Source organism: Macaca thibetana, chromosome 20 (genome assembly GCF_024542745.1).
Source record: "Macaca thibetana thibetana isolate TM-01 chromosome 20, ASM2454274v1, whole genome shotgun sequence".
NCBI classification, from domain to species: Eukaryota; Metazoa; Chordata; class Mammalia; order Primates; family Cercopithecidae; genus Macaca; species Macaca thibetana.
This window is the reverse complement of record NC_065597.1, coordinates 20267798-20280003: the sequence shown is the minus strand read 5'-3', so window position 1 is coordinate 20280003 and position 12206 is coordinate 20267798. Positions and strand designations below refer to the sequence as shown.

General features: G+C 44.3%; 1 protein-coding gene across 1 annotated transcript in view; it reads right to left on the bottom strand.

Annotated features, from left to right (window-relative positions):
* Positions 1 to 12206, bottom strand: part of SYCE1L (synaptonemal complex central element protein 1 like) — a 105087-nt gene that overhangs the window by 50326 nt on the left and 42555 nt on the right. The gene's annotated exons all lie outside the window — the stretch shown is intronic.

The window sequence follows — 12206 nt, the reverse complement described above, 5'->3', positions numbered from 1 at the left end:
TACTAGACTGGATTTTAGGCTTGTCTTTTCCACTAAAGAACTGGTGACTCTGGGACTAGAATTTGTAAGATCAGTGTAGACTAGGACGGGATTTACAATGCTGGTGCCAGCTACTCATCTTCTTATTCTTTTGATACAAGCATCATCTTCATCTTTATTATATCTGTAATAATGTAATTATTCTGAGCTCAATCTCAAGAGATACTTATTAGCTCTAGGCTGGGGTCTGAGAAATAGAGTAATTGAGACTATTTTTACCACCATCTCTCAACCTGGCTTTACAAAATTGAGCACTAGATGGCCAGGTGTGATGGCTCATGTCTGTAATCTCAGCACCTTGGGAGGCTGAGGTGGGTAGATCACCTAAGGTCAGTAGTTTGAGACCAGCCTGGCCAACATGGTGAAAACTGATCTCTACTAAAAATACAAAAATTAGCCGGGCGTGAAAATTAGCCGGGCATGGTGGTGGGTACTTGTAATCCCAGCTTCTCGAGTGGCTGAGGCACGAGAATCACTTGAACTTGGGAGGCAGAGGTTGCAGTGAGCCAAGATTGCACCACTGCACTCTATCCTGGGTGACAGAGTAAGACTATCTCAAAAAAAAAAAAAAAAAAAAAGAAAGAAAAAAATTGAGCACTATAATAATTTAAACTCATCTCCGTCTCCCTCTACTTGACTTTTATTTTTTTTTTTTTTGCAGCTTTTAAAAAGATTTGAGAGAGCATTGGATTGAAAGGAGAGGTTCAGTATTGATTCGTAGTTTTCTGAATACTCCAGAGAACTTATACTGTGCCGGATCCCATGCCATTCCATGGGATAGCCCTCAAGTGGCCATCAATGGAGGACATTGAAAGGGTGCAGTCCCAGGATGTCTATCATGAAGATGAGGTCATGGCTAATCAAGACTTGGCTTATACCAAGCCCTGGTAGAGGAAGCAGAAGAAGCAATCCAGCTTATATTAATGCCTTGCCTCTCCAGCCTAGGGTTACAACACTTGGCAACCATGAGAGCCTGTTAAGTAATTTGGAGGTCTATACAGTTGCTTAATCAGTGCGTTCAATCATCTGGGTTTTAATAACTTTTAATCATTCAGTGTATTATATGATCCCTGTAGATCCTGCCAAGACAATTTCATGAGAGAAGAAACACTAATGGAACCAAGACTAGAAGGTCACCTTGTATCCTGTTTTACAAAGGACCTTAAACTTTAGTGTCACATTTACATTGGTATTATGCTAAACTTGGTCATGCATCTCATCATTAAAACTTTATTTCAGAATATGAAACATGAGGCTCTTTAAGCTTCAAAAGTATAGTAGAAAATGGGCTTTAAAGTCAGACTGACCTACCTTCAAATCATGAATTTGTTGGAACATCTAGAGTAAATGTGGCAAGGAATACACTGAACTGACAACCTCCAGCTGCAAGGCCTTCAGAATGCACCTCAGCTTCTGACCTCCCCCAGTGATGCTGGATACTGGAGCATGACTATTCTGCCCAGTTTCGGGCACTTCTAATGGGCATTTTTTTCCTCTGGAGATCCCTGTGGTATTGGCCAACACTTCCTCAGATGTGCATCATGTTTCTGTGGCTCTCCTTGCCAAATCCTGTGTCCTCATCTCTTTGTCCTTATATGCATCAGATCGATGTTGCAGTCTGAAGGATTTTGTGCTTAATTCTGGTTCCTTCCTGCTTTATCTTTCAAAAGCATCACTTATGCAAACAATAAACCACGTGCACTCCTGACTCTGTCTGGGTGTCTGCTTCCCAAAAGATCCAACTGACCACAGTAAGTTACTTATGCTCTGAGAGTCAATTTCTTCCTCTTTCAAATTGCATTGCTACCATATATATCATTCAAATGAGAAGAGGTTAAAGAAGGTAAAATGCCTGAAGTGTCCGGCTCATAGTAGATCATCATCAAGTTTTTTTGGGTTTCTTTCCTGCACTCAGCTCACTAGTGGGATCTTTCTTCTGGTTTTTGTTTTTTAACCACTTATATTAAAATAAGAACTATTCTTCACTTTCGTTCACCAACTATCATATTTCTAGAAGAGCATATGCCAACATACAGAGCATGGGATGCTGGAAACATTATTACAGAAGAGTCTGTAAGCGTTTTGAAGGTGGGGCTTTGGGTTTTCCAAGTGCTATGATGAATGTAAATGCAGAGCATCTGAGGGGCACAGAACAGCGGCATCTCTCCTGTCAATAAAAACTACCCGGGATGAAAACACTAGGTTTGAATCTGGAAGAATGAGTATAAGTTCATCAATCAAAATAATAGGTGTCACCAGAAACAGGAGCACCCTTTGCCAATCCTCAAGGACACCAGAGAACAAGGTGGGCCAGAGAGAGCCAAGATTGCCCACAGATGTTTTAGGGCAAATTGTGGAGAAGAGAAACGGTGTTCCAGCTGAGCAGTCCTAAGAGAGGTTCATGCCTGGAGTTATCTGCTTCATTTCACAGAAGAAAGCTGAGTGGGACCCAGGGGGGGCAAAACACTTGGCCCCAGTTCACGGAGTAGTAAAGTCACTGAGCCGCCCTGAGACACAGCGCAGGTGTTTGATGCTCCTTTACCTGCAAGTACATGGACCCCTCTTCCCTAACAAGGGGGTTACTGATGTGATTCAGATACACCACAAATGGGTCCTAATTAGCTGATCCCACACGGCAACAGGGAGATAAGTGCAGTAAATAACCTCAAAAACAAGGCTTAAAGCTTTTTCTGGGGAGAGAGTCCCTATGCTCAATAGTTCAGGAAATTGGAGCTGCTTTAAAACACACGTTTGGAGCAACAGAAGCCAATGTACACGTTCACAACTTTCAGTTCCCCCGAATCAATTATGCTTAAGTGATGTTAAGGGTCTGACAGAGCCACAAAAGCAAGAACAATCTTGAGCCTCCAAATGGAAGCTGAGCCTCGTGCCTTAATCTATGCCATTGTGTCTGACCCTAGTTGCAGGCCCAGGTCTGATTCTCATTGCTCTTGTGGATTTAAGTAAAATCCTTTATATAATGTAAATTAGGGTTTGTGTCAGTGCTCTTTATTTTAATATAAGAAAAAGAAACAAAACACCCAAATCCCTAGAATCCAGGCCACTGATCTAGTGGACACAAGGCTGCCTCAATAGTAACGGTATTTTCCCGAAGAATGAGGGTGACACTAGTGTTGGCATGAGGGGTGAAGTTCAGCCCCATTAAAAGAGCCAGATAGGTTTGGGCTGCTTCCAACCCCTGATGGTGTTCACTGGTGCAAGGAAATTAATGCAAACCATATAAGATCAGAGGATACAAGAGGCTGCAGGCCAGGCATGGTGGCTCATGCCTATAATCCCAGCACTTTTGGAGGCCTGAGGCAGGCACATCACGTGAGGTCAGCAGTTTGAGACCAGCCTGGCCAACATGGTGAATCTCCGTCCCCACTAAAAATATAAAAATTAGCTGGGTGATGTGGCATATACCCACAGTCCCAGCTACTTGGGAGGCTGAGGCAAGAGGATCTTGAACCCGGGAGGTGGAGGTTGCAGTATGCCAAGATCGCACCACTACACTCCAGCCTAGGTGACAGAGCAAGACTCTTCCCACCAAAAAAGGAGGCTACAGTGACAAACTGTGGAACCACTGCTGGATTAAAAGCAGGTACTAGATTACTGGATGCTATTTATCTAGAAAGAAACAACATCTCATGCTGGATAAAAACACAGAGACCAATCTAGCTTCACTCCCTTTGTTTCTAGATGGGGAAATGCATGCAGAATTAGAGTCCAAACTTTATGTTTCCAGACCATCAGTCTTATTTGATTCCCCTACTTAGAAGACAATGAAAGGCTTCTGCTTCCAAGTTTTTCTTTCCATTTGGGTGGCAAAAATGGGATACAGTACCTGAAAAAAAGACTGCCCAGGGAACAGAAGGAAAAAATGGCATTGGCAGCAAAAAAAAATGTTGCAAAGCACATTTTAGGTTTTGCAGATCATCTTCTTCGCTCATACAATGACAGGTATTTTACCCATGTGGCTCTATGTAAATGTAGGTCTGTCAGTTGCTCATGCCAGAGGGTTTAGAATTGAAAAGTGAGCCTCTTATCAACAAAAGGAGCATCACCCCTTATATGTGATGCTGAAACTACAGAAAGAAACACTGAACACAGGTGACGTGAGAAGAGAGAAAAAAAGATTTTCAAAGTAGAAAAGGCTCTTAGGAGATCACCTAGTTCAGTATGTTCCAAAGAATATTCCAGAGGATGGTGATTTGCTATTATAGAGGGAAACTTTAGTTTAATCCAAATTAAACAAGTTTCTTTACTGCACGACTTCTCAGGGTCTTTACTATAGTATGTATTGAAGATTTCCACAAAAAAGAATGTAAGATGCAAAGTTTCCCAGACTTGCATGTCCACTGAAACCCTTTTCATTTTGAGGGCAATCTCATGGGCCTAATGATTCTTGAAATATAAACTTTAAATGTTGATTTTCTCCAAAATCAGATGAAAACACAAAACAACATGCATGTGTATGTTCACTGCAGCACTATTTACAACAGCAAACACATGGAATCAACCCAAATGCCCGTCAAGGATAGACTGGATAAAGAAAATGTGGTACACATATACCATGGAATACTATGCAGCCATAAAAAGGAATGAGATCATATTCTTTGCAGGAACATGGATGGAGCCAGGCACTGTTATCCTCAGCAAAGTAACGCAGGAACAGAAAACCAAACACTGCATGTTCTCACTTATAAGTGGAAGATGAACTATGAGAACACACAGACATAGGGAGGGAACAACACACACTGGGGCCTATGTGGGGGAGAGGGGCAGGGGGAGGGAGAGCATCAGGAAGAATAGCCAATTGATGTTGGGCTTAATACCTAGGTGATGGAATGGTCTGTGCAGCAAACCACCATGGAACACTTTTACCTATGTAACAAACCCACACATCCTGCTCATATATCCGTGAACTTAAAAGCTGAAGAAAAAAACCCAAAAAGGTCTGAAAGAAAAAGTTACTTTTCCCAGATCACAAAACTCAGTAACAGAACCAGGACTTGAACTCAGACCTCCAGGCTATAACCAAAGAACCAAATCCCGTTCTTGCTGCTATATCCCTAATACTATATTAGGGATACAATAAGTTATCAATAAGTTATCAATAAGTAGTAAAGCAGTGACTAGTAAATAATTGGCAAGTGCTTTATCTACATTATCTTATATAAATTCAGTTAAAATCCCAAGGAAATACTTTATTTAGAAAGAATAGATATTTGTTACCCATTTTACAGATAAGGAAATGGAATCTTAACACAAATAGCCATTTGACCTTAGTCAAGTGGTAGTGCCAGAAAAAAGTGAATGGGACCGGGCATGACGGCTCACGCCTGTAATCCCAGCACTTTGAGGGGCCCAGGCAAGCGGATCACGAGGTGAGGAGTTCGAGACAAGCCTGGCCAATATGGTGAAACCCTGTCTCTACTAAAAATACAAAAATTAGCTGGGCATGGGGGAGGCTGAGGCAGAAGAATCACTCGAACCCGGGAGGCAGAGGTTGCAGTGAGCCAAGATCGTGCCACTGCACTCCAGCCTGGGTGACAGAGCAAAACTCCGTCTCAAAAAAAAAAAAAAAAAGAAAGAAAAGAAAGAAAAGAAAAGACAAAAGAGTGAATGATACAGAAGACACTTTTCACTACAGATATAAATGACTACCCCCAGTAATTCCTGAAAAGAGGCACTACAGAGATAAAGGAAGGAAAATAAAGTAACATGGCTTCCTTGTGGCTATGGCAGAGATTCCTCTATCAAACTTGAGCTGAAGACAGACCCTGACATTCACACCCAGACCCACTAGCTTCATAACTCAGCCCATGAGCAACACAGTTTGTGCACAGACAAGAAAAGCTATGCAGGTCTTGCAAGATAACCTCATTCTGAGCCTCTCTGATTAAACCCTGAGAGGTTGCATCCTGGCCACATGGAAGGCACTAACCCAGCCCTCCCACGCTTCCACTGACTCTTGAAAGTTGCTCAAGTCTCTTCTGCCATCACAGAAATCTCATGTCTTCGGACTTCAAATTGTTTACCATCCTTGCCCTTAATTCTGTGTTCTAGTCTCTACTGTTTTTTTTTTTTAATTTTTGAAACAGGGTCTCACTTTGTTGCCCACGCTGGAGTGCAGTGGCACGATCACGGCTCACTGAAGCCTTGACCTCCTGGGCTCAAGCAGTTCTCCCACCTCAGCCTTCCAAGTAGCTGGAACTGTAGGTGCCTGCCACCATGTTCAGCTAATTTTTGTATTTTTTATACAGATGGGGGTTTTGCCATGTTGCCCAGGCTGGTCTCAAACTCCTGAGCTCAACCATCTACCCACCTTAGCCTCCCGAAGTGCTGGGATTGCGGGAATGAACCACTATACTCAGCCTATGCTCTAGTCTCACCATAGAAAATCTTCAGAATTTAAATTCAGAAGACCTGAAACTGGAACCAGGCTCTGGGCTTTACATGCTCTGTGACCTGGGATAGATCACGTGAGGGTTAAAAGCATCATTACTATCATCTTCACTTAAGTGCTTACTGTTGGCTTTTCCTACCATTATCAGTTTCAAGTTTCACAATAAACTACTAGGGCAGCTATTATTGTTCACTTTGTTTTTTTGAGACTAAGTCTCACTCTGTCGCCCAGGCTACAGTGCAGTGACACGATCTCGGCTCACTGCAAACTCTGCCTCCTGGGTTCAAGCAATTCTCCTGCCTCAGCCACCGAAGTAGCTGGGATTACAGGCACGTGCTACTGCGTCCAGCTAATTTTTGTATTTTTAGTAGAGACAGGGTTTCACCACTTGGGCCAAGCTGGTTTCAAACTCCGTACCTTAAGTGATCCACCTGCCTCGACCTTCCAAAGTGCTAGGATTATAGGCATGAGCGTCCATGCCCAGCCATTGTCCACATTTTATAAATCAGGCAATACGGCACAGGTTTTAAATGTCTGACCTTTGGCAGACAGCAGTGACAGACTTTGAACATAAGCAGCCTGACCTCAGGGCCCAATGCTTAACCACCACTGACAACACTGCTGAGGCGCCAGGCATTGTTAGTGTGTGCAGGTGAGAATGAATTCTCCTCTGTTGTCACCAGCCTATGAAGTAGGTATTCTCATCCCCATTATAAGAAGACTGAGTCTCAAAGAGACTTGAGGTTTAAAAACGTGCTGAACGTCACACCGCAAATGGGTGGTAGAGGTGGAATTGGCACTGAGAGCTGGATGTCCACAAAACCCAAGCTCTACTGACTCTGATTCTGAGGCTTCTAAGTCACAGTTTCCTTGTTTGCAGATGAAGGTAATAATAATGTCTCCCTCTCAATGACTGCAGTGAAGATCAAAGAAAATCATGGTATGTGAAAGATCTCATCAACTGTTTGCCCCATTGTGGCAACCTAGTCTCATCTTTATGCAAACCAAAATGAGGAGTCTCTCTGGCTGGGTGCTGTCTGCTGACTCTGGGTTCATGTGTTGGCTGGATGTTTAGAGTCACTCACCTAATTTTTTAGGGCCTTGTAAAATGTATGAGGTAATTTGTCTTTGTTAGTGAGAAGATTCAGCAATGAATCCACCCTGCAGCAATAATTAGCCCCAGGCCTGTCTGTCCCTAAGGGGATCCTTCCTATCTTAGCAAAATATAGGCAACCTGATGCTCAGGGGCATGTCATTTTACAGAGTCTAGCTGATCTAACACAAAATGCATTGAATCAACAGATCTTTATTCCTGCCACCTCAAAGAGACTCCAGTTCTCCCCAAAGCAAAACAAAGGTATCGTTTTTGCCAGCATTAAGGTTGATTAAATAACACAAATTCCGACTCATAACTATAAAGAATTGCTGGATTCTTGATTTGTATGTCTACAGTTGCTTCTTTGGGTTAAAGGAACAAAGAGGTACCCTTAGGAAGCGGAAGACACTTGTTATGCTTGGTATGGTTTCAGGAACATGCTTCTACTTGATTTCCAAAAGACTTTCCGAATACAAAGGAGAGGGGTTGTCGGTTCACCTCAAAATGACAGAAGGATTTGCTTAAAAGAGAGCTTGCAAACTTATCGGAGACTGAGTCTTGCTCTGTCACCCAGGATGGACTACAGTACTGCGACCTCGTCTCAAGTACAGTACTACAACCTCCTCTTCCCAGGTTTAAGCAATTCTCCTGCCTCAGCCTCCCGGGTAGCTGGGATTACAGATATGCAACGCCATGCCCGGCTAATTTTTGCACTTTTTAGTAGAGACGGGGTTTTATCTTGTTGGCCAGGCTGCTCTTGAACCCCTGAGCTCAACTGAGCTGCCTTGTATGTGAATTCTATGACCCAGGTCCCCAAATACCTTGAAACACCCTCCTTTACCCTTATGAAATGCTCCTCTGAGACCATAATGAAAGAAATTGTCTAGTCTACTAGAGGGTAAGAGAACAGAGAACAGGTGGAACGAATGAAGGTGACCCAGACAATGCCAGTATCCACTGCCAGAAACTTGGACCATTTACCCAAGTTGATCTAACATATTATGACCGCCCTATGTGGGGCCCCAGGTAAGCCAAGAGAGAAACCACCCAGGCCCAGCCCAAGCTTCAGAATCATCAGCAAATACATGGTCGTGGTTTTCAATCACAGAATTTTGGGATAGTTGGTTAGGACATTTTTCTTGGTGTTTTGGAAAAGTCACATGCGTATAGGAAGTCACAGATACCTTTGTGTTTGGGAAGACAGATTATTACCATGGGAAAATCCTCTTTCTCCCGCCCTCTTTATCTAAGTCACTCCTATTCACTCACTTTTCAGGTCACAGATTAGACAACCTTCCCCTGGGAATTATTCTCTGACTTCCGCAGTTATACTACATTTCACGCACCCATGCTTCTAATGCCTGCTTTTCCCACAAGACCGAAGCCCTGGGAAGGACAGGACAGAGCCTGCCTCGGTCACTGTCATACTCCCAGCATCTACTTTAGCACACACCATCCGTGGAAAGAATTTTCTGCTTATGTGTTAGTATCTCCTCAGTCCTTCACGTGTTTACCGATCCTTTCACCACGGTACCCGTTTCACTATAGGATCATGATGTGTGGGACAGTTTTTCTCCGTAAACGATATACGCTCTGCCTCTGTGTCTATGTTCTGTTCATAGGTTTACATCTGATCACTAAGAGCCCTTCAAACCTTCCCCGAGTATGTGCGTATTTGAACACAGGTGTGAAGCTCTCTGCAAGTCATCTCTTCTTCAGCCTACAGTATAAAAAACAGCTCAGGGCCTTGGGAACATCTGGCCTGGGATAGTACTTGACCATCCAGAGCCTTCTCCTGACAATTTTTCAATCGCTCAAAACACCTGCGAAGTTTAGCAACAAAAGCTTAGCACCACCAAGAGTGGTCGGACCAAGGCTGAGTAGAGAAAAATCGTTACATTCATGGCTTTGGATCTTTTTTCTTTTGTTAATGTCACTTTAAGCTCATGTTGATTTACCAGATAGCTTTGTTTTGCTGATTATACAGGCCTTGCAGCCAGCAGTCACCCGGGTGAAAAAGACTCCTGGGTCAGCATTCATTCACATCTCACCTCTACCTGAGAACAGGCACTTTGTTTTACTTATTAACATTTTTAGGGAACAAGCACAGCATGTTTCATCTACTCTTGTTCTATTTTATTTTTCTTTTGAGACAGAGTCTCACCCTGTTGCCCAGGCTAGAGTGCAGTGACAGGGTCTTGTCTCACTGCAGCCTCAACCACCTGGGCCCAAGCGATTATTTCACCTCAGCTTCCGCCTCCTAAATAACTGGGACTACAGGCATGTACCACCACGCTCATTTTTTAATTTTTGTAGAGAAAGGGTCTCCCTATGTTGCCCAGGCTGGTTTCAAACCCCTGGCCTGAAGCGATCCACTTGCCTCAGCTTCCTAAAGTGCTGAGATTACAAGCTGTGAGGCCTTAGCCTTGTTTTAGAATGTATATGGTAATTGTACTTTCTCGGTGCTATTGTGATTCCAAGAGACCGTATTATGCAATGCTTAAGGGAAGGTTTGAAGGGCTCTTAGTGATCAGATGTAGACCTATGAACAGAACATAGACACAGAGGCAGAGCGTATATCGTTTAAGGAGAAAAACTGTCCCACACATCATGATCCTATAGTGAAACGGGTAGCCAGGTGAAGGGATGGGTAAACACGTGAAGGACTGATGAGATATTAACACATAAGCAGAAAATTCTTTCCACGGATGGTGTGTGCTAAAGTAGATGCCAGCTGGGAGTATGACAGTGACCGAGACAGGCTCTGTCCTGTCCTTCCCAGGGCTTCAGTCTGGTGGGAAAAGCAGGCAGTAGAAGCATGGGTGTGTGAAATGTAGTATAACTGCGGAAGTCAGAGAATAATTCCCAGGGGAAGAATCTACACCAGGCCAGAATTCCATATTATATTTCACTTAACCAGAACTTGCTTTTGGTAGAAAAGCTTCTATTTAGCAATTGGTAAAATTATTTAGTTCAATAGTGATCTATTTGGAAAAGAAAAAAAAAAAAAAAAGGCCAGGCACAGTGGTTCATGCCTGTAATTCCAACACTTTGGGAGGGTGAGGCAGGCGCATCACTTGAGTCCAGGAGTTTGAGACCAGCCTGGACAACATGGTGAGATCCTGCCTCTACAACAAAAAAAAAGAAAAAAAGAAAAAAAAAATTAGCGGGGCATGGTGATGTGTGCCTGTGGTCCCAGCTAGGTGGGGGTTGAGGCAGAAGGATCGCTTGATCCCCCGACCTCCCAGGTATGTGGAGGTCGAGGCTGCAGTGAGCCAAAATCGTGGCACTGTACTGCAGCTTGGGCAACAGAGCAACACCCTGCCAAAAAAAAAAAAAAAAAAAAAATTACAAGTGACACTGAATTTCATTTCCAGTGAATTTTTTCTTGTTCCAGCGCTGCAGGGGAAATCAGGGCTGTAACAAGAAGGGATGATTTAGAATTAGACAAATTTGGGATAGCATCTCTTTTCTGCCACCTGGTAAATCAATCCCCTAGAGTATTAAGGGGCGGGGTCAAGGATAAAATTACTTTCTCATGTCAAAGTACACATCTGTGTGGATAGATATGATCTTTTAGTGTGCGCATTGGTGGCCACCGTGCTGAGTATACTGAAGCATGCATGCAATTCGTCCTACTTCTTTGCTTTTTCCCCGCAGTGGCTTAAGTATAAAAGAGGTTCTAAAGAGATGGCAACTCCCTCCCAGCCTTGGAATTGGTGGCTCAGTGGCCTCGTCTCAGCTTGGAAGTCTTGTGTCTGGCGGTGTGTGTCTACACAGAGTAGTCACACCTACGTGGACAGTAACAGGGCGCTCTTTGTGAGTAGCCGCACATGTGGGTTGAGGAGCGGAGACAGGAGGCTCTGCAAAGCAAGCCTCGGAGCCAGCCCAGCTCAGCGCCCAGCCGCGAAGCCGTGGTGCCCTCTGGTGTTCCCAGACCATATTGCGTGGCTTCACAAGGCGGTTGGGACAGCTTGGAGCATCTCTGAGCCGACGCTGCCATCTCCTGGTGAGAGTTGCATTCAGCAAATCTCCAGAACGTTCAGCGTTCTAGGCTAGGAGCCACAAGGGCCGGGCCACTTTCGCCCGAATTCCCAGGGCCCACTTTTGGGAGGCATGAAAACACACAGGAAAGACAAGTTGGCTGCCAGCAGAGGCGCTGATGACTTCAAAACATCCTCCGGGCCGCCTTCCCCTACACAAATCTTTACCACCGCACTTTTGTGTGTGTGTCTGGGGAGGGGGTAGTTGGGTTGTTGTTGTCTTGTTCTGTCACCCAGGCTGGAGTGCAGTGGCACAATCACGACTCACTGCAGCCTGGATCTCCCTGGGCTCAAGTGATCCTGACGCCCCAGCCTGTTGAGTAGCGGGGACCACAAGTGCACACCACCACGCCCAGCCAATTTTAAAAATATACATTTTGCAGAGATGGTGGGGGTGAGGGTCTCACTGTGTTGCCCAGGCTGGTCTCAAACTCCTGGCCTCAAGGGATTCTCCTGCATCAGCTTCCAAAAGTGCTGGGATTACAGGCGTGAGCCACTGTGCGCACCCTGCTGCACTTCACAAACCACCCTGTGCTGCTTGTTCTCTTTCTGGTCTTTGAGGTGCCTGCATGATTCTGAAGCAAATTATGTGAAGATGTTGTTGTCAGTGGTAGGA